The sequence below is a fragment of the Bactrocera neohumeralis genome, chromosome 4, assembly GCF_024586455.1.
Source record: "Bactrocera neohumeralis isolate Rockhampton chromosome 4, APGP_CSIRO_Bneo_wtdbg2-racon-allhic-juicebox.fasta_v2, whole genome shotgun sequence".
Lineage (NCBI taxonomy): Eukaryota > Metazoa > Arthropoda > Insecta > Diptera > Tephritidae > Bactrocera > Bactrocera neohumeralis.
Window position 1 is genome coordinate 19085629 of NC_065921.1, and position 20378 is coordinate 19106006.

General features: G+C 34.7%; 1 protein-coding gene across 1 annotated transcript in view; it reads right to left on the minus strand.

Moving 5' to 3' along the window:
* LOC126757347 (sodium/potassium-transporting ATPase subunit beta-1-interacting protein) overlaps positions 1 to 20378 on the minus strand; it is a 265042-nt gene that overhangs the window by 55215 nt on the left and 189449 nt on the right. The window contains exon 6 of the transcript XR_007666727.1: positions 19454 to 19541. The gene's annotated coding sequence lies outside the window, so the exon portion shown is untranslated. The remainder of the gene's footprint in view (positions 1 to 19453; positions 19542 to 20378) is intronic.

A 20378-nucleotide genomic window follows, 5' to 3' on the forward strand; every position in this document is an offset into this window, starting at 1 on the left:
AAGCTTCTGTTGACTGAAAAACTCTCATTGGATTGGCCGTCGCTGTCGCCCGATGCAAACCCTATTGAAAATGTGTGGGCATATATTAAACAGAAGAAGACGGTTATAAAAGGACAATAAGATTTCCCCACGACAGTCTGATAAAAACTCCGGATTTTATCTGTCCATGAAAATAAAATTAAGATTGCCGCTAAAGAAAAACGAATAAGTAGATTTGTTTCAATATTCGTGACGATCCAACAATAAGAACTTTCCTATTTTTTAAAAATGGAAATCGGCAATAGTTACAGAAAATCCACACGAAAGATCTGCTTCAAGGTTACAGCAAATAAAAGATCAGAACCAGCTTATTTAATTTTGGTCTTACGGTAATATGGTCTTGAGGGCACAATGTTGATTCTTAATACCAAGGATGCTCAAAGGCTGGTCCCCATAATGAAGAAATTAATTTTAGAAAATGGTTACATATTGAGATAAAAATATCGAACATGTTGTCCGACATAAAACCATAAGGACTTACATCATTACGGTTCCAGTTGCTCTACACAACTCCGAAAACTTACTGCTCAGGGCAGATTTAGAGCCACTGTTGTAATTTCAATAAATCCTGTAGACAAGTCCAGCGAAAGTATAATGACCGATCGACGGCATAAGGCTTTAGTAATGCTATTAGCTATTTGGAAGATAGTATAGACATTTCTTTTTTTCTCAAGTACCATTATATAGTATAGTAGTATACTCAAGATATAACTGGAACTTTGAAATTTATACTGTTTATTCTGCTGGTAAAGTAACCATTCGAATTATTGTCTTTAAGTTATGGTAAGTATATTGATCAAAAGTATTATAATAAAAAATTGTATGTTAAAGTGAATAGAAGGTTAGTAAAAGTAAGTCCGACCTTCAGTACCTAAGTAAAGTTCGATTGCCCAGAAGCCCACGGATCGAATTTCCCTTGTTGCTGAATCGCAAAAACAAAATCGATTCATTTCTGAAGCGGACCGTTACTGGTGATGAAAAATGGTTCAGTTACGACGACATCAAACGAAAGCGGAATTATCAGGAAGACTTTGCTGTATGTTTGGTGCGATTTGCAAAAAGTCATCTACTAAAAGCTGCTCCCCTAGGACCAAACTCTTAATACGGACTTGTACTCTCAACAATTGGACGACTTGAAGCAAGCAATGACTAAAAATGGACAGCTTTATCGAATATGTGAGGAAATCAGTGCCATCAAGACAGCAATAGGCCACACACACCGATAGTGACTCGCTAAAAGCTCAGGGAGCTTTGTTGGAATGTTTTTATGCATCCACCTTATAATTTGTATCTGGCGCTTTAAACAATTCTGAAAAAAACGTATATATTTATGTACATATGTATATTAAAGCGGGTCGATTTAAGGGAGCCAAAAAACGAAAAAATCGCATGTGGACGGATCATTCTGAACAATTTTACTCAAAAGATTATGGGTCTAAAACAAGTTTCGAGCCAGCGATTTTTAGGGTGAAGTTTTTTAGGGATCATAAAAATTTGTTTGTCAGTTTTTGAGGTTTCCGAATAAAACTTAATACGTACGAGAATTTTGATATTCTATTGAATCGGCATCGGTGTGATCGGACAACTATATCACATATCTCCCACGTAGCAGATTATTCAGATTTTTTAACTTCGTCTTCGTTTTGAGACTCTTAATCTCTGAAGTAAAGTTGTGCATTATGAGCCTTAGCACATTCCTCGAATACGCGATTTTATAGAATAAAAATCGACCCGCTCTAATGCTTATGTGTATGCCCACCCATAACTAACCTGTGGATTGCGGAATTATAAAACTTTTTTCAATAATTTCCCACCAAAGACCAATTTAAATTTTAATAAGAACAAGTGAGCCACTTAATAGCACACCAATAATGCCGACCGGCAGCGAGCACGTGGCCTGTAATGCCAGTCGAAAACTTTCCGAATGCGAACTGACACAGTTTTGCGCACCCAACGGTGCCATTAAATATGTGCAAAAGTGAAAATATTTCAGTATGTACATAACTTAGTAACGCATTATATACATATATATACATACATGCACACATACATATGTTTTTATATACATATGCGACTTCTTATTAGATGAGGCAAAGCCAAAAGCTGGTAAAAATCGGAGTATAGGCATAAAAATGGCACAGAAGTGCTGCAGAATGCCTGAAAACCTTGAAAATTGTGAAAACTCTGAAATTAAATGTAAAGCTGGGGAAAAACCCACGAAACGTATAACGGTAAAACGAAAATGAAACGAAAGGCAAGTTGAAGTTGGCAAAGTAAATAAATTATAAAGTAAAGCAAAGCAAGCGCATCCAACTAACTATATGCAACACACACATGTATGCATATACAAACAAACATATCCACACATACACACTCACATGTATAGGGGTCCAGCTGTGCATGTGTTCAAGTATTTTTGTAAATGCCGGCCTGTTGGCTGAGTAAATCTATTTTATTTTATTTAAAGTGCAAACACAGGCGAACTTTCCACTTTCACTACCGAACAACAGCAACAACCACCACAAGCAGCAGCGCACCGTTGCGAATGCCTAAAGTGCTCCGACGCACACACACATCTGCGCAACACACACCGACACATTTTCAAAAGTTGTTTGCGCTTTTGCGGTCAATTTGTTTTTGTACTTGGCAGAGTGGCGGACGGGTCCCCTCCTGGGCGGCGGGTAAAAGTGAAACTCGTTAAGGCTTTAAAAAACGGGCGACACACACTCGCTGCGGCTGAAAAACCGGAAAAGTTTAAGCAAAAAGCATGCGGCTGCACGCAAACTCTACATGTTTGTTGTTTTTGTTGCTGTTTTGCTTGTTGCTCTTTTAAGCACAACAACAGACAGTTGGGACAGTTTTTCCTGCAACACAACGGTTTGCGTAATTTTTTAAAGATTTTATGTTTGTTTGCTGAAAAGGCTTTGTATGGCACGTATGTATGTATGCATGTGTATGTGTGTGATACAAGGTTTGTGCCGACTCTGCGGTCTTTGGAGGCACAAATTAGAGCGTAAATATTGGCAATTCGTCTCTCCAGCCGGCTGTTTGGTGAGCGTTTTCGTCAAAGCACAATATTTTCAAGTGTTGGGGACTAAGAGAGGTACATGAGATATGCGTGGAAGTATTTAATGGGAAAAAATTCGAAAACAGGGTTACCAACTTTTGTACCAGAGCCAAGAGAAAAACTAGAGACTATTTTTTATGACAAAATTTTATAATTGTATAGTTTTTAGACAAGTGACAGCAGTTCTAAAAAAATATATGAATAATATGAAGCAAACAGCGTTGCCAGTGTTGTGAATTATTCACAATTTAATTTCGATAAAATCTTTATAAAAAAACATTTCAACTGTAAGCTTTGTTAAACCTTTTCAGTTTCAACATCATTCTGAAATTTTGCTTTAGCTTCTCTATTAAAATTATAATATATACAGTTTTCAAACATGTGGTAACCCATGTATCTGAAAAAATTGCTAATATAAACTTTTCTTAAATTATATTATATTTAACTTAATTCGCATATTGCAAAAAATTCATTAAAAAAAATAATTATACTGCAAATTTCATAAAGTTGGCAACCCTGTTACAACTGTGTGATTTCATATAAAATCTTTTTCAGTTTGACACCCATTTTACAATTATTTTTTGTTCATATTTTCTATTTGCCCTATCACATTATATTAATATTTGTAAACAGGTGGCAGCCCTTTTCAAAATTTTATTTTTTCTAAAAAAGCTATTTATACCTGTTGGGTTCTATGCACATATCATTCAATTATTCGTTTATACCTAATTTATTCATTTCAACTAAAATCACTAAATAGGTGGCAACGCTTCTCAAAAATATTTTAACTGTAAGAATTCTTAAACATATTACAATTATGTTTTGTTCATATTTTTTATTTTTCTTATCACCTTACATTACAATTTGTAAACAGGTGGCAACCCTTTTCAAAATTTTATTTTTTCTATAAACTTTTTTAAACCTGTTAGTTTCCATAGCCATATTACAAGTATTCGTTTAAGCCTAGTTTATTAATTTCAACTAAAATCACTAAATAGGTGGCAACACTTGCCAAAAAATATTTTGTGCTATAACAATTCCTAAATGTATTCAGTTTCCTTTTCTCTTTTACTGTCATATTTTTTTTGCTTAAACTTTAAAAAGGTGGCATCATTGTAAATAATTATATTTGTATGGTATGTCCTTCACTACGACCTTATGTGTATTATAAAGCAAAGCAAATACAAAATTTTGTACCATTATCAACTTTTTGAAAGCCATGCAGAGAACGTAACCATTGATATGTTTCTAAAATAACTACTTTGAGAAGCGAACGTCTCATGCAGTGCAGGGTTGTAAGCCTATTACAACGTAGAGTTAACTCAAAATTAAAAAAAAATAGAAAACAATATATGATACATGTTGTGTAGGGTATTTTAAAAAATTTCGAAAATTCCACTTTTTTATCGGCTTAAAGTAGTTTTTGGGGTCGAGACACATTAGGCAATTGGTAGAATAGTGAAAATATGTATGTATGTACCTCTGGCCAATCCACTGCAATTTTCAAAACGGACAATCATGGTTCCCTGATACTACCATTCAAACAAAACCCCTTACCTAATGAAGAAAACAATTACATTCATTCATTTACATGGGGAAATAATAAACAAAAACAAATCTTGCAAGAACACATAGAAAAAATTTGGAAGTCTAGGCCCAAGAATTAGTGGTTTAGAATTTCGAGCTCCTGTAGAAAAACCATTGCCACAAAGTTAGGTCTACGATCCCAAATCGTGCATTAGATGTACCAGAAACACATCAAAATGGTTTGGTGGTCTGCTCCAAAACACCGATACTTTAGAATTTCGAACTCTTTTAGAATACTTTCAAGGTCTGTTAAATATAGAAAAGGTTTGAAAGTCTACGCCAAAGAACTGGTGTCTTAGAATGTCGATCTCTTTTAGAATACTTTTAAGTTTTTTTAAATACCTTTGAGGAACTCATAAAAAAAAAACTAGAGTTCCGAGAATACATTTACGATCCCAAATCGTGCGCTCTAACTCAAACACTCTACTTTCAAGGCATCATACTAGTCCTTAGAACTCATACTATGTAGTAAAGCAATTTGGAAATGACAACATGTTCTTTCTCAAAAAGATTCAGTTACCAACAGGACGGAAATAGAAATTTACGTGTTCACTGTCGAAAGGTGCAGCAGGCACCTCGTTGTATTCGCAAATAAGGCAATCCGCATCAAAGAGGTCTCAAGAGAAATCAAAAGAGTTATTGTGACAGAGTCAGTAAAGTTATTCAGAGCACCTAGTCTTATAGTGTCATATGTTAGAATAGCTAGAATTGCTTCGAACTTACCGAGGTATAGAAAACATAAAATCATATATTTTATGTAGACCCGCGGCCTTTACAGAATTAGGTATCATTGACAGGTACGACGGCTGTCGACAATTCTCAACGCCACAAAGAAAAGTGGACCTGCTTTTGGAACGGATATAACGATATATAGTATGCTAAGAACTCTACTAAAATGCAGATAAAGACAAAACTGATGAAATATATACATATGTATGTATATGTTCACCGATGAGTCAATGGTAATCAATTGACTTTAAGTGGTAGACCCCCTAACTGCTTATTTATTTTATTTTAAAGAGGAAAGTTGCAAAGCAATGAGGATTTCAGGTATGATGGATGAGTTATACTCCAGCAGAATTTACAAAGTCGGGCTGTGCTTCCATCTATAGGTCAACTATCTATTTTTAATCATACCTGAAGTCCTCACTGCTTTCCCACTCTCCCATTTAAAATGAAAAAAATAAGTAGTTAGTGGGTCTACCACTAAAAATCGATTGGTTTCCAGTACAACGATTAAAAAACATTTAGATAATCTCTGCTATGAACATTCGTATTGATGAACATAATCATTCTGGGCAACAGACGGCGCACATAGACAAATATCGCGTACCAGTGATATTTTTTACAGACTCTTAACGTAAAATTAGACATTAAATTGTTTAAGTTTGATAACTTACCTTTTTCTTTGGTTGAACAACTTTTTGATTTATTTTTTGGGCACACGAAATCTCGTTGCTTTACGTACTTAACACTAATAAATATTAAAAAATCACGTATACACATTTCACTCACTTCACATTGAATTATTCACTTTTATAAAACACTTCACTTTTATAGCAACAAAATCACATTAAAAAAGAACTTTTCACATCACTTTTGCACTATTTATCCTTTCACTAAAACCAAACACTTCTGAATGTATCGTGCAATAAATTTTAATTTACACAAAATAACAAAATTGCCCTGCAGAAATAATTGCGCGTCACAAATCTTTTCAGTGCCAATTATTATAGTGTATAAAACTGTAGCCATCTTTTAGGTGTTAAATATGTTAATTATAATAGAAATACCCAAAACTTTAGCACACTTTTAGGTGCTGGATATTATAAAGAAGCCTTTTACTAAAATGAAATAAACTTTAGGGGTATGAAATATGTATGTTAATATGTAATAAATGTTAAGCAATGAGATTTTTTAATAAAAGTAGTAACGGAGTAAAAGAGAAAAGCACTAGTTCAGGTAGTATTAAACTTATAATTAAGTAAAAAAAAAATTATTTACATTGTGATAGAAAATAGCGGCCACTGGACCAGTATTTAAAATCATATATTTCAAGAGAGGCTCTACGGGCGAAGGTGATTCTAGAAACTTATGCTATCTGAAGCAAACTAAATAATGGAACCGTATTCCTTATAAGACTTGTTATAAAATAAGGTATACTTTTAGATTTACTTTAGCTTGTTGGGTCAATGACTATACATTTGTGCCAACGTCTTTTCCAATTTTCAAAACAGTTGTTTTTGTCGTCAATTGACTCAAAAATGCAGTATGAGACGTGGCTCACGAGTTGTGGTCCCATAATTCCAGCCTCTTTTTACGAATAGCTTCGCGCAAATGACGCATAATACTTAAAGAGTATTTCTTGTTGACAGTTTGGCCGGTCGGAAGGAATTCGGAGTGCCCCACACCTCAATAGTCGAAGGAAACTGTCAACAAAACCTTCATTTTTGACCCGCTTTGAAGTGGTTCTTTCGGCTTTGGTTTACCAATGCTACAACCAATCGTGCTTTCACTTTTCTTGGGCCCAAATGATCGTTCAAAATGATTTTCACTAATCCTTCCGATATTCCAACGATGTTAGTAAGATCTCTGACTATTATTCGTTGATTCTCAAGCACCAATTCTTTTGTTTTATTGACGAGATAATCATGAGTTGATGTTGAGCGCCCCCCTGGACATGGTTCGTGGTCAACGTGTTCTCGACCCTCTTTGAATAGTTTGTATCTACCAATCAAAAACCCTTGCTTGCAACATACAATTATCACTGAAGGCCTTTTCCAACACACTGAACACTTCGGTACCACAAATTTGATTTCGCACACACAATTTAATGAAATTTCTTTGTTGAATAATTTCACTCAATGTATAAATCGCCGAATGCACTTTAGAAAGCAAATGTATATTAGACACTAATGATTATTTTGATATGACATTTAGCACAGATGTTACTGACAGTCTTACCAACCTAGGAAAAGAAATATTCCGACAAATGGATTTTTGCGCAAAAATTTAAATTAAAAAGTCTCACTAATTTTTGCCCACAGTAGTACTTTTCCGGTTAGAGATGGTTATTCTACGGTTCGCGTATTCCGATCAGGCGTTGGAAAGCTACTGCCCTTGACCGTCTTTTTCAGTATAAGGCATTCATTTCAAGTAAAAACAACAATTTTTTATCACTCAAAGGTATTGAATCTTTAGCCTGAAAAAGTGTTTTTGGGGAAAGTTCTTCTTCATTACTTTAATATGAAGAAAACCTCAGCGAAAAGACATCGCATTTTGGTGGAAGTTTAATATAAACATGCTCTAGATAAGCGCAGGTGTCAAGCGTGGTTTGAACGATTTAAAAATGATGATTATGGCTTGCAGGACGGCAAATATCCTGGGCGATCAAAAACAGTGCAAGATGTGGTATTGAAGTATTATTCGCTGAAAGTTATTGCAAAAGTATCGCAGAATCGTCAATATCTTGCGGAATATTTGAGAGTCACACAAAAAGCCATTTTTAATTCATTCATTCTTTTTCAAAATGTTGAAGAGCAGGCAGATATTTTTAAACGTATGCAAATTGGCTGCCATATGAGAAGCTAAGACAACTTAAATGACTATTTTTCCTGTCAGCTATGCTTAATGAACGCCACAAAAAGAAGTTGCTTTTACATTGAATTGAGACAGTTGTTTAAAACTGGATTCAAGACGACATCCCGAAATAGAAAATATCATAAGTGAAACCTGGCCAAACAGTCACATCAACAGTAAATCCGAATGGCGTTGACGACAAGAAAATGCTTTGAATTGATGGGATTAGAAGAGCGCGTTGTATTATGAGCCTTTGAAACTGGGTAAAACCATTAATCGGGAACGCTATCGACAACAACCCTACAAATGAAAGCGAGCGATTGGAATTTGGGACTATACACGAAACAATAATTTACCATCGTAACGACGCTCGGCCTCATGTTGCAAAAGCGGTTATAAATAATTTGGAAAACAGCGTTTGGTAAGTATTGTCTTACCCGCTTTATAGGGTAGATTCTACACCTTCTAACTAAATTTTTTTTTGGTGTTTGGAGTACGCAATCACTGAAATACGGCTCACATCAGAACAGGGTTCAAAAATTGGCTTGATTCAGTCAGGGAAAATGTTAGAGGTTCAGATATGTGCGAAAGCCTTCGAGTACCCTCGACGTCCGATTTGAAAAAAATATAGTGCCAAAAACGACACGTTTATAGTTGTATGCGCTGCAGCGACTCAAATGCTTTGAGACTATAGTAGATTGGATAGGGAATACGTTTTTTCATTATTCTACCAGTTAAAAAACCAGTTATAATGCCCGAAAGTAGACTTCAAACCAAAAAATAATAATTTTTTTGAAAATGCAAAATTGGCCTAACCTCTTACAAATATTAAAAATATATCTAATACAAATATGCTTATTATATTTTTATATAAAAACTTTATTTTTGAAAAATTATTGAAATCATTAAAAAATTTTCGAAAATATACACAAATGAAAGGATTAAGAACTACTTTTGTACTGAACACTCAACGCATTTTCCCAAAACTTCAAAAATTTCCAAAAAGTGCAAGCTTAACTAATCGCTTTTGTTTTCAAGCTATTCAAGCGTTGAAAATTTAAAAAGAAACTGTTTAGCAAAATAAAATTCAAATTTAATGGTTTCGGTCAAGCGCCTTTTAGTTAAGCAATTTTTAGCTAAACTTTCAAAAATATTAAAAGTTTTCTGCAAAGTCAGTTGTTGCGCTTCAAGCAACTATGTAATGATAGCTATGTGTGTGTGTAAGCTGAGGCTATTTAATATTCATACGAAAATCTAGCATATGCTGTCGCATTTAAGTAGTTAAGCAGCAGGGTAGGCGGCTGCCAAGCAAGCACAACCAAGCGGAATATACAAAATGTTACATGCACTCGGCCACACTCAAGCACACACACACACAGAAACACAGCTGTGCAGAAAAAGTGTCAACAATGTCCTTCCTTCCTGTGTTGTTACAGATTTTGGCATTTTACGGTGTCGGTAAATCCAAAGAAAAAGATCATTACAAAGTGTGGAGCGTACGAACAAGTTCAAGGGACGAGAGACAAAGAAATTGAAAGGTGTGTGTGTGTAAGTATAAGCATGTAAATAGTGTTTGTGTGTGTGTGTGTGGGTGTCAACAAAGTAAGAACAAGAGGACATCAGCTGGCCAAATTACATTTTGGATATTAAATTTATGAAATGTCGCACTCCACCACCGACACGCCACACTTGGGTACAAGCTTGCAGGGTTACAGATTTACTTATATGGTGTGGGGTGAGACAATGTACATTAAATACATGTGAAATTAAAGCATAAATATCTACATAAGCAATTGGTTTGTGTGAAAAATTGCATATAACTAGTTATTATGGAGTGAGTACTGGTCTTATATGTAACTAGTTACTATAGGTTGAGTACTGGTCTTTAGATATTTAAGGGTTGAAATAAATGACTGAAAATTCGAAAAATACTTAAAGACTTTCGATTACTTTTTGAAAGATCTCCGTTAGAAGTTTGTTAAAGCTACAGGTTGTGGTATTTCCGTTATTTCCTATGTAGAAAAACCTACAACTCAATCAAATTTGACCCGGACTGGTACTTTTAACCACAAAAAGTAGAACTTCGATTGCACTGAAGCCGGAAACCACTTTACAAATATATTTTTCATACAAAAATTTGATTTTGATCGGTCGATTTGTATGGCAGCTATATGCTATAGTGTTCCGATCTAAAAAAAAATATTCAGATATTATAGTAATGCTTTAGATAATAATAGATACCGAATTTTGTGGAGAAATATTGGTAGTTAAAAAAGTTTTCCATGCAATTACTTGATTCTGAACGCTAAGTTCGTATGGCAGCTATATGCTATAGTCCTGCGATCCTAAAAATTTCCTCGGAGATTGCACTGTTGCTTTTGACAATAATCTGTGCCAAAATTCGAGAAAATATCTGGTAAAATGAAAAAGTTTTTCATACAAGTACTATATTCCGTTCGTTCAGTTTGTATTCCGATGTCGACGGTCTTAAAAAATGAGCAGCTTCTTCGAGAGAAAAGGATTTGTGGAAAATTTCAGATCTATATCTCGAAAGCTAAAGGACTAGTTTGCGTATATACAGACCGACGGACAATCGAACACGGCTAAGTCAACTCAATTCGAAGTTTCCTTCTCAGATTGCTTCAACATTCATGTAAAGTTCGATCTCCATATGTCAATAAGGGCGATTTTTATCACCAAAAGTTGCAGTTGACAAGTTTTTTAAGACAGAAATACGGTAGGAGATTAGATCGAACAGCTATCGAACACTGATTCTGCATAATGGTGACACGTTCCTCCAACAACTTTCAAATGAACACCATACGTTTTAGATAAAGTTGTTCCGCTTAACAATTTAATGTAAAAATCAAAGCCGGAACTCATTACTTCGCGACTAGTCTGGTTACAGATTGCTTAGCATAGACACACACCACGAAATATTCCTCATGCTTAATTAGGCGAAAATAACAACGTATATTATAGACATATGCTTGTCATTTAAAGCTCAAAAGAGCATGACAAAATTAAGGTACGTGGCTGTGTAATAACGCTATGATTAAATTTTTTATGTTTATAAAGAGCAACACTTCTATTTATAGACATATGGCCAATTATATGTCGCTGGTACATACTTATATAAATTTCAGTTGCCAATTTTACTAAAGCCAGACAAGATTTTGATGAGGATGCACGAGCCAATTTCCTCACATAGCAAACAATCTCCTAATGTTAGTGTAATTATTTATTAAACTTAGGCACTTTTGTGCTACAATGACATCTGTCAAGCTCTTTCAATTAGCAGTAATGTGTTCTAGTGAAGTAGACCAAAAGACACATTTGTTTCTATTCCGAGAACTATTTAGGTATCGAGTTACAAAAATATATTCAGTTCTAGTGAAAATAAGATAGATAAAAGCATAAATGGGTTCATTGTTCTGCTGAAAACGGATGGAAAAGTAAGTTCACTTTCATGGAAGATTGAAATATTGGAGAAACTGGAAAGGCAACAATTATTTAATGAGCCCAAAAAGATGACGAACCGAAAAACGATTATTTCTCAAAGTTTAATCTTGTATGTGTAGAGCAAGCATTAAGAAAACAAGTTTAGAAAAAGCCTTTAATGGATACAATATGTTTCGTTGATCGAGTTTTAAAGTAATTTTCGAAAATATCAAAGAAACGTGTTTTCCTAAAAATATTCTGAAGTTGAGAAGTAGAATTTTTTCGACTTTTGGACATAAACGCTTCGATTATGCAAGTTATAAACGCTTTAGTTATAAAACACATAAAGTAGATTTCATTGCAAGCGACTTGAAGAAGCGCCACAAAACAAAGTGTGTCTAATTTCACGAGCTTTTCGCATACTTGGGCTTCAGCGCTTCTTTTCAGCTCTTTATAAGTGCTTAAAACCAAAATAGTTGAAAAGAAGACTGCTAAGATATTTCGATCAAATTATGTTTTCACATACTATATAGACTCAAGCTAACGAAAAACTTGAGAAAATATTGAATTTAAGATAGCTTTTTTGGCTTTGGTTATGGTTGATAGCTTGAACGACAAGAGAAAACCTTTCTTCTCAACTTCGTCTAGAGAGAATCGATTACGTTTGGACAGAATGTCTGTACAAAAAGGTGTCTAAATGGGCATTATCACATTATCACAAAGGAGTTTTAGAGGAGGATTAGAATGCAATTTTTCCTAAGTTTCGAGGAAATCTGTGGAATCGGAAACTAAAAAGGTATTTTAAATTTTTTCTCAAGGATATATGAAACACTCAATGATCCTGCCATTCAAGAGTTCTTGAAAAGCAGATAGCGTATAATTAAAAGGATAGTAAAAGTTGTAAAGACTTTGTTCTATAATAAAAAATATCATTGAGAATATACTACGCTATATCTGCAATGACTACAATTGAAACGTCTGAAGTAAAGCGGTCAGCTTTGGCTAATAGAAGAGGCATTTTGCTCTATCAGAACAACGCCCGAGCACAAACGTTGATAGTGATTTGTCATTGCAGCTTCAAGAGCTTGTTTGGAAGATTTTATGCATCTACCTTATAGTCAGGACCTACCACCAAGTGATTTCTAGCAGTTGCTATCGTTAGCAATTGAAATCACCTCAAGAGTAGCTTGTGCAAATCGTCTGTCCCAATTTTGTTATCAATCGGAACGAAAGGTCCTATGAATATAGGAATAAGGGATCTCAATTTGAAGATTCGGCAAATAGTAAATCAATATCAGCGGACAAAATGGGTAGAGCACCTGAAGTCTTGCAACCTCTTCACAGGCGTGAGTAAGCTTTAGACTACTGTCAAGGTTTTGTCTAACCCGAAGAGACATGATGACCGAATTGAAATGCAATTCAATGGCCATGCTTCTTCGAACCCGAAAAAGTGCGGGAGAGCTATTTTAGCCAGCAATTCGGTATATTGCGGCTTTGCTACTCCCAACTTTCACTCACCATCTGAATCTATCAAATCACCAACATGCCTTCCGTAAAGTGCACTGCACCACCACAGCACTTATCATCAGAAACGTCCAGATATTTTATGGCCTCAATCAAAAGCCACCCTGCAAGAGGACGATCCTCGTACCTCCACACAACGCTACTTGAAGACATCGAATAATCTTTTTCCTCCCTCCAGGGTTGAAGATGTGGAATATGAACTACCTGAGTGGTCGGCAACCATCCGTACTGTTTCAAGGTAAAAATTCTAAATTGTAAAGAATTAAAAAGCGGGTTCCGCAAGGTAGTGTCCTCTCCTCATTACTGTTTGATGTCTACATTTTGAAACTCCCTCAACCACCAGAGAGAATTTCTGTCACATCGTACGCTGATTACGACGTCGGGCAATGTTATCAATGACATGTGCTCAAAAGCAATGAACTCCTCTCCAAGCACAATAGACCTAAGATCGCGGCGCATTCCTCATTTATTAATCTAATCTCAGTAAAAGGAGTCAAACCACCAACCATTGCAGACGACGAGCTCGAGTTGCCACGAGAATCGAGAGCGACCCTTGCACAGCTTCGTTCTGGAAATTGTAGCAGGTTAAACTCCTACTTATGCAGCGTTGACCCCGACATTCCAAATATAGTTATGTACGAGCCCCCGTATGACTCTAACGACCTCTTTGATTGCCCAGCTAACCCTAAACATCTGACGAGAGGGGACCGACCCCGTCGAAATAGCACGTTTCCTGGGCTTACCGTTGGATGACCTCGATGACAACTTATTTGAACTTTACCGCCTTAAGGGGACTAGATAATCGTTACAACAGCAACAACAAGTGTTCTATAAGAGTGGTATTATGAAATTACCTTCAATTATCTTGAAAACGGTGTATATCTGACCTACATTGGTTCATTCTAACTATGCTAAAACCTTTAATAGAATACAAAAATAATGGATTTCATTTTAAGATACCTTATTCTTCCCAAAAGAGTGGAACAAAAACGTAAATTCTTTTACATATTAACGACATTTGCAATCACGATTCCGTTCGGATTACAAAGTCACCCAACGCGAGAAACTATGAAATTACTTGACGTAATTCACAGCAGTTCTTTACGATTGCCAAGAACTGCTTTACACAAATTCTCTCAGACCCATCACACAACAATGATCCGCAATCTTTAAACGCAAGCAAAAACCAAGTAGCTTAGATTCTCAAGGATGCACGAGCTGTTCCAATCCCAGAGCAGAGCACAACAAAATAAAATCGCCAACCGAGAGTTCATTCAGTCAAGTGTTAAATAAACATTCAACAAATTTCACCTGCTCAATTACACAAACAAAATAAATACACTTGAAGAATTTCACTTTTGGCACTAAAACAAATAAAAAACGAAACTTCAATGTTTTCAAGCTTTTGCATTGTCCTTTATTGAGCGCCAGTCCAGCAGTTTTTCGGTGCTTTGAAGGTAAGCAGCAAAGACGACAGCAAAAACAATGAAGTTCAAAGCAAAAAATCAAAAACAAAAAAAAAACAAAAACAAAAAAAAAAAACAAGAAAAAGTAGGCAAATCGAGCGAAACGAAGACTATTTTTGCTTCGACCAAATCTTTAGAATAGTTGGCCACCCACCTAACCCTTCGCTCACCTCTCCTACCGCCGAGCAGAAGTCAAAAGCGCTGAACGTCGTGACCGAATATATATTTCGTATTGTTTTGAAGGCCAACCAATGGCACCTAACAAATCGTCAATCCGTTGCATATTTTCCAAAGTTTCCGGTTTAATGTTATTGTTACAATTGTTGTTGTTGTTGTTGCCTATTGTTTTCCTCATCGCCTGCCTTGCTAATGGACGAGCTCAATGCTTGGGTAAACATGTTTATCGCATAATTTGCCAAAGAAATTTCAACTGTCGTCCTTTGACCCAACAGTCGAAACACCGCCGGTGAAGGTACTCCGTTATTGTTTTTGTTGTTGTGCATTCTGGGGAAAACAGCACGAAAGCTGAGGTGCGAGGCAAAATGCAAAACGAAATGCTTCGCATAGCAAAGACCACATTACGAATTATTCCGGCACGTTAGTATTTGCATATGTGTGTTGGTAAATGTATATATGTATGTATATGTGCATGTGTTTTCAAACGGTATTTATATAGGTATATATGTATGTATGTATTCCGAGAATATTATGCGGTTGACTTTTGGTGTGTGAAAGCTTTTGTGCAAATATTTGAATTTCAATTAATTTCAACTCTGTGAAAGAAATAGTTATGCTTCACTAAATGCGAGTATACAAATGCAGAGGTATAAATGTATTAGTGAATCAGTGTTCGCAATTTGAGTTCGACCCATTTGTGCAGGTGAAAATTTGGTTGTCAAATTGTTTGCGAAATTTTGCATTCATAATGCTGTTAGACACATCGTTCTTGTGTGTATTTATGCATGTGTGACCTTGAGCTGACATAAGCACTTTGTGAATCGAATTCTAATTCGCAGTATTTAGACGAATCTTTTATAATATTGTATTTTAAATGTTGATGAAATTTTGATTTTGATTAAGAAAATTGTTGTTGTACACAAAGAACGCTAAAAAATATTGATGATGGGTTTTACTAGGACCCTCCTATTATTGATTGAATAATTTTTTTTATATTTTTATTTTATATAATTTTGTTTTTCAAAAATTAAAAAATAAAAAACTATTTTTTCAAAAATATTTTTTTTTCAAAATTTGCTTAAAATTTTTTTTGTTGTTTCAAAATTTTTTTAAAAATAACTTTTTTTCAAAATTAAAAAAAAAACTTCTTTTTCAAAAATTTTAACAAAAACTTTTTTTGTTTCAAAATATTTTTAAAAATAACTTTTTTTTCAAAATTTTTTTTTAAATATTTTTTTTTTTTAAAACTTTTTAAAAGTAATTCTTTTTCACAAAAAAAAAATTTTTGGAAACAAAAATATTTTTATTCTTCAAAAATGTTTTAAAAATATTGTTTTTTTTTTTCAAAATAAAACTATTTTTTTTTTTAAATTTGTTTAAAATATTTTTTTTCAGATTCTTTTTTTTTTTTTAAATAACTCAAAAATTTTCCTAAATAATTTATTTTTGTAAAAAACTTTCTGACTACATGAACGCTTTCAGTATTTCGGTGAAATTTGAAATTTTAAGATTTAACTACGAAACCCAATTTTGTATGAAGTTTATTGATACCTAAAATTTACTCGTTTGAATAGTTACATATGTATAGTATATACGAGCTCTAATACACCAAAATTTTAAGTAATTTCGTTTGATGACAACCGCTGATCTTATTCTCTTTTTGTCGCAGCCAACTTCACATTTAACCGAACACCAATGCCAAAATTGGTTTGCAAAATTTCGGTCTTGAGGATGCACTAAGTCCTGGAACGCGTCCTGAAGCCGATGTGGATAAAGTCGTTGGTCAATGTTAATCGTCGAATAACAACTCGGGCGATAACTCAAAGATTAAATTTGCCCAACGCGACCGTTCACAAACATATTAAACCTCCAGGAATTATTTCAAAGCTTTACATATGGATTCCTCATGTTCTAACAGAACGAAATTTGCTTTGTCGCATTAACGACTGTGATTTGCTTATTAAACGTAAGAGAAGTGATCCACTTTTGAAACGCATGGTTACAGGTGATGAAAAGTGGTTGTATACATGAATATAAAGCGCTAGAGACCATGGATGAACCAGTTCTTCACGAAATGTTATTCTAAGAGGAACGGACCCGGTTTTTTATACGACCAAGGACTGTCAACTTGCAGAACTCTGCTGCTATAACAACAAAACGTGGTTGAACCAACTCAAATCACTTCGAAGGCCGACAGTCATTAAACAAAGGTCACGTTGTCTGTTTGATGAGATTTCAACGGGATCGTTCATTTTGAGCTTTTATACAACAATATCACGATTTATTCTGAAGTGTATTATGATCAACTGCACAAATTCGGTGATGTACTCAAACAAAAGAGGTCAGAATTAATCATTAGAAGAGATTAATTAGAAAGAGATTAGGAAAATGCGACACCTCATACAAGTTGGATGACTCGCTAAAAGCCATTGTGGCTGTGGCTTCTCAAGACTATGCACCTACAGACTATTACTTGTTTCGGTCTCTGCTTAATTGTTTGAATGGGAGAACCTTCACCTCAAATCAGAACGTCAAAACCCACTTGGAAGTGATTTGTCTGCAAGGATCAAATTTTAGTTAAACGTGGAATCAATGTCTTGCCCGAAAGATGGTAAGAAGTATTGGATCAAAATGGAGAATATACAAGTAGAATTTCATAAAATATTTCACACAATAAAAAAAATCATGTTTAAATTACACTAAAACACGAAATTACTTAGTGAACAACCCAATATATCCAAGGAACATATTAAACAAATAGTTCATAAATATTTGGGAATGCGAAACTACTGTATAAAATGTCATGTCATGTCACGCGAACGCTTAATACATCAGAAAGCATAAGGAACTAATGTTTTTGAGAGGTGTTTGGAGCTGGTCAGTGGTAACTGATCTGTGATAATGATTAGTGGATCAATCAACTCAATTTGTAGGAAAGGAATGTGCTGTTTCATCAAAACAATATAATGTATTATATTCCTTTCTGGTCGCCAAAAATATTTTATTGTTCTCAAACCTTAAAAGAATACTCTCTGTAAAGATATTCAGCTATATTGAAAAGGTAATCGCCGAGATTGACGTCTGTGTTTTTGATTGATACAAATTTTTGAAAGAGAGTCGAGAACGCATTGACGACGAACCACGTCCAGGACGACCATCAACATCAACTGATGATTAACACGTCAAACAAATAAAGAAATGTGTGCTTAAGAAACGACGATTAACAGTCAGAGATCTAACTAGCATCGCTGGAATATCGAAAGGATCAGAGAAAACCATTTTGAAAGATCATTTTGAGAAAAGTGAAAGCACGTCGCGTTGAAGTCTGGCTTTCCGACTACTAAGATGTCATGAAACGTATTATTACTCGCAATTAGTCTTGGATCTATGATTACAATCCGGAAACAAACGATCAATCGGCTAAATATCGTGGCAAAGGTGATCGGAAGCTGAAAAAACCACTTCAAAGTAGGTAAAAAAATCAAGGTTACATTGACAGTTTTCTTGGACTATCGAGGTGTGGTGCACATCGAATTCCTTCCGATCGGCCCAACCGTCAACAAAGAATACTATTTGAGTATTATGCGTTATTTGCGCGAAGGTATTCGTAAAGAGAGGTCGGAATTATGGGCCGACAACTCTTTTTTTTGCACGACAATAATGCTTTAACGCATACTGCATTGATTCTTCGTGAGTTTTGCAACCAATATCGTGCCGCAACCACCGTATTAGCCTAATTTAGCTCCGTGTGACTTCTCAAGCTTCGGAGAAACCGTGAATTGAGGACATTAAACGTGAACACATTGAACGTTATTCCGGAAGTTGACTTTAAAACTGTTTCGAGGATTGGAAAAAATTTTGACACAATTGTGTTGGGGCCAATGTGGATTACTTTGTTAAGGAAAATATAGATTTTGAAAAATAAATTAAGAATTTAAAAATTATGAACAAAGTCTTGCTATTTTTTTGCTCATAACAGTAAGTAACAACAATTCAATACTGTACCGAAAAAACAGAGATTTCGGGAAAGGTTGAGCATATTTTTCAACTCCAAAAATGATATTCCTGATATAGATAACTACTCAGTTTTTGGGAGAAATCAATTTGGCATCTGATTTCTATAATTTACTCTAAATATATCAAAAATTACTTGCATTGAGAACATCATGGTGCTGTTCTGAGTATTATGGATTGCTTTATACTGAGTAGCAAATTGAGAGTAAACGATTAGAAAGAGGAGAAGATAGTTAGAAAAAATGCAGAAACAAAGAGTTCGAAAGTATCAAATGAGGATTCATTTATTTGGAAAACAAAATTCTGAGAAAAAGTCTGAGTAGGGGTGTATATATAGGGAAATTAAATAGTTTGGAGAATAAAAATTATTTTTTCGAGGATTTGATAGGAAAATAAAGGGTCTAGCCTAGTGGTTTTAGTTTCTTTACAATTTTGTGATTTCACAGTCTCAAAAAATTGCATTACAAAGCCGGAAATCAGCAACTTGTTAAACAAAATATTAATCTAAATATTCTATCTATCTATACAACGTAAAATATAAAGATTTTCCAAGACTTACCACTTCTCCAAAAAAAATCATTGGCAAATTTCTGAAAATTTTGAATTTTTGGAAAAATTATGATATCACTTATAAATCGGAGCTCGGGCTGTAAAAAAAAAGAAGAAGAAATAATGAAGCATTAATTTATAAAAGGAAGACTACAATAACTTCATTGAGATACATATTTATATAATCTTACCCATTGATTACCCGTCAAGGTACTTATCGAGTCTCCCTCGTATTTGAACAAAAACGTGCTTTACTCAATTTATTTTGAGTATTTTAATTACACTTTCTGTATGCCACACACAAAGAATGAATTTTATTGCCGTGAATGCAACTCGTTACAACAACAACAACAAGTAACTGCTAACGACTTGTAAATATGGCTGTAAATTTTCGTCAACTCTTTCTTTAGTCATGGTTGCTGCAATCGTTTATCGAGTTGCATCTCTGATCATTACAATGAGAAGCGAGAGGAAGTGAACTGCTGCAGCTGAGAGGCCAATTCGTTAAATGCAACCAATTTTCTTTTATTATAATTGTGTATGGCAAGCCTGCAAGGGTCGCCTTTTGTTGCATGTTGCACAAGTGACCATAATATTCACATATGTATTTATCAAGTTTGTGTGCGTGCAGATTTAAATCAATCATTGTCACACAGTTCGTGCATTATTCGAGTCGGGTGTCCTTTGAAGGACAATGATAATTTGGTCGAAATGTTGGCGAAAAGCTTCTCAATGCTGCTATTCATTCGTTACTTCTGTAATTAAATTGTATAAGTTGAGACTGTAGCTATTTGTTACTAAATATGGGAGGCAGTAGAGTTAAATCTTCAACGGTCTCTTTTGAATGCGCTTTATATTCAGATAGCGCATATTCCTTATTGCATTTTGAACAATTATTTGGCCAATGCACACAATGACCTCTATAAAATACTCAG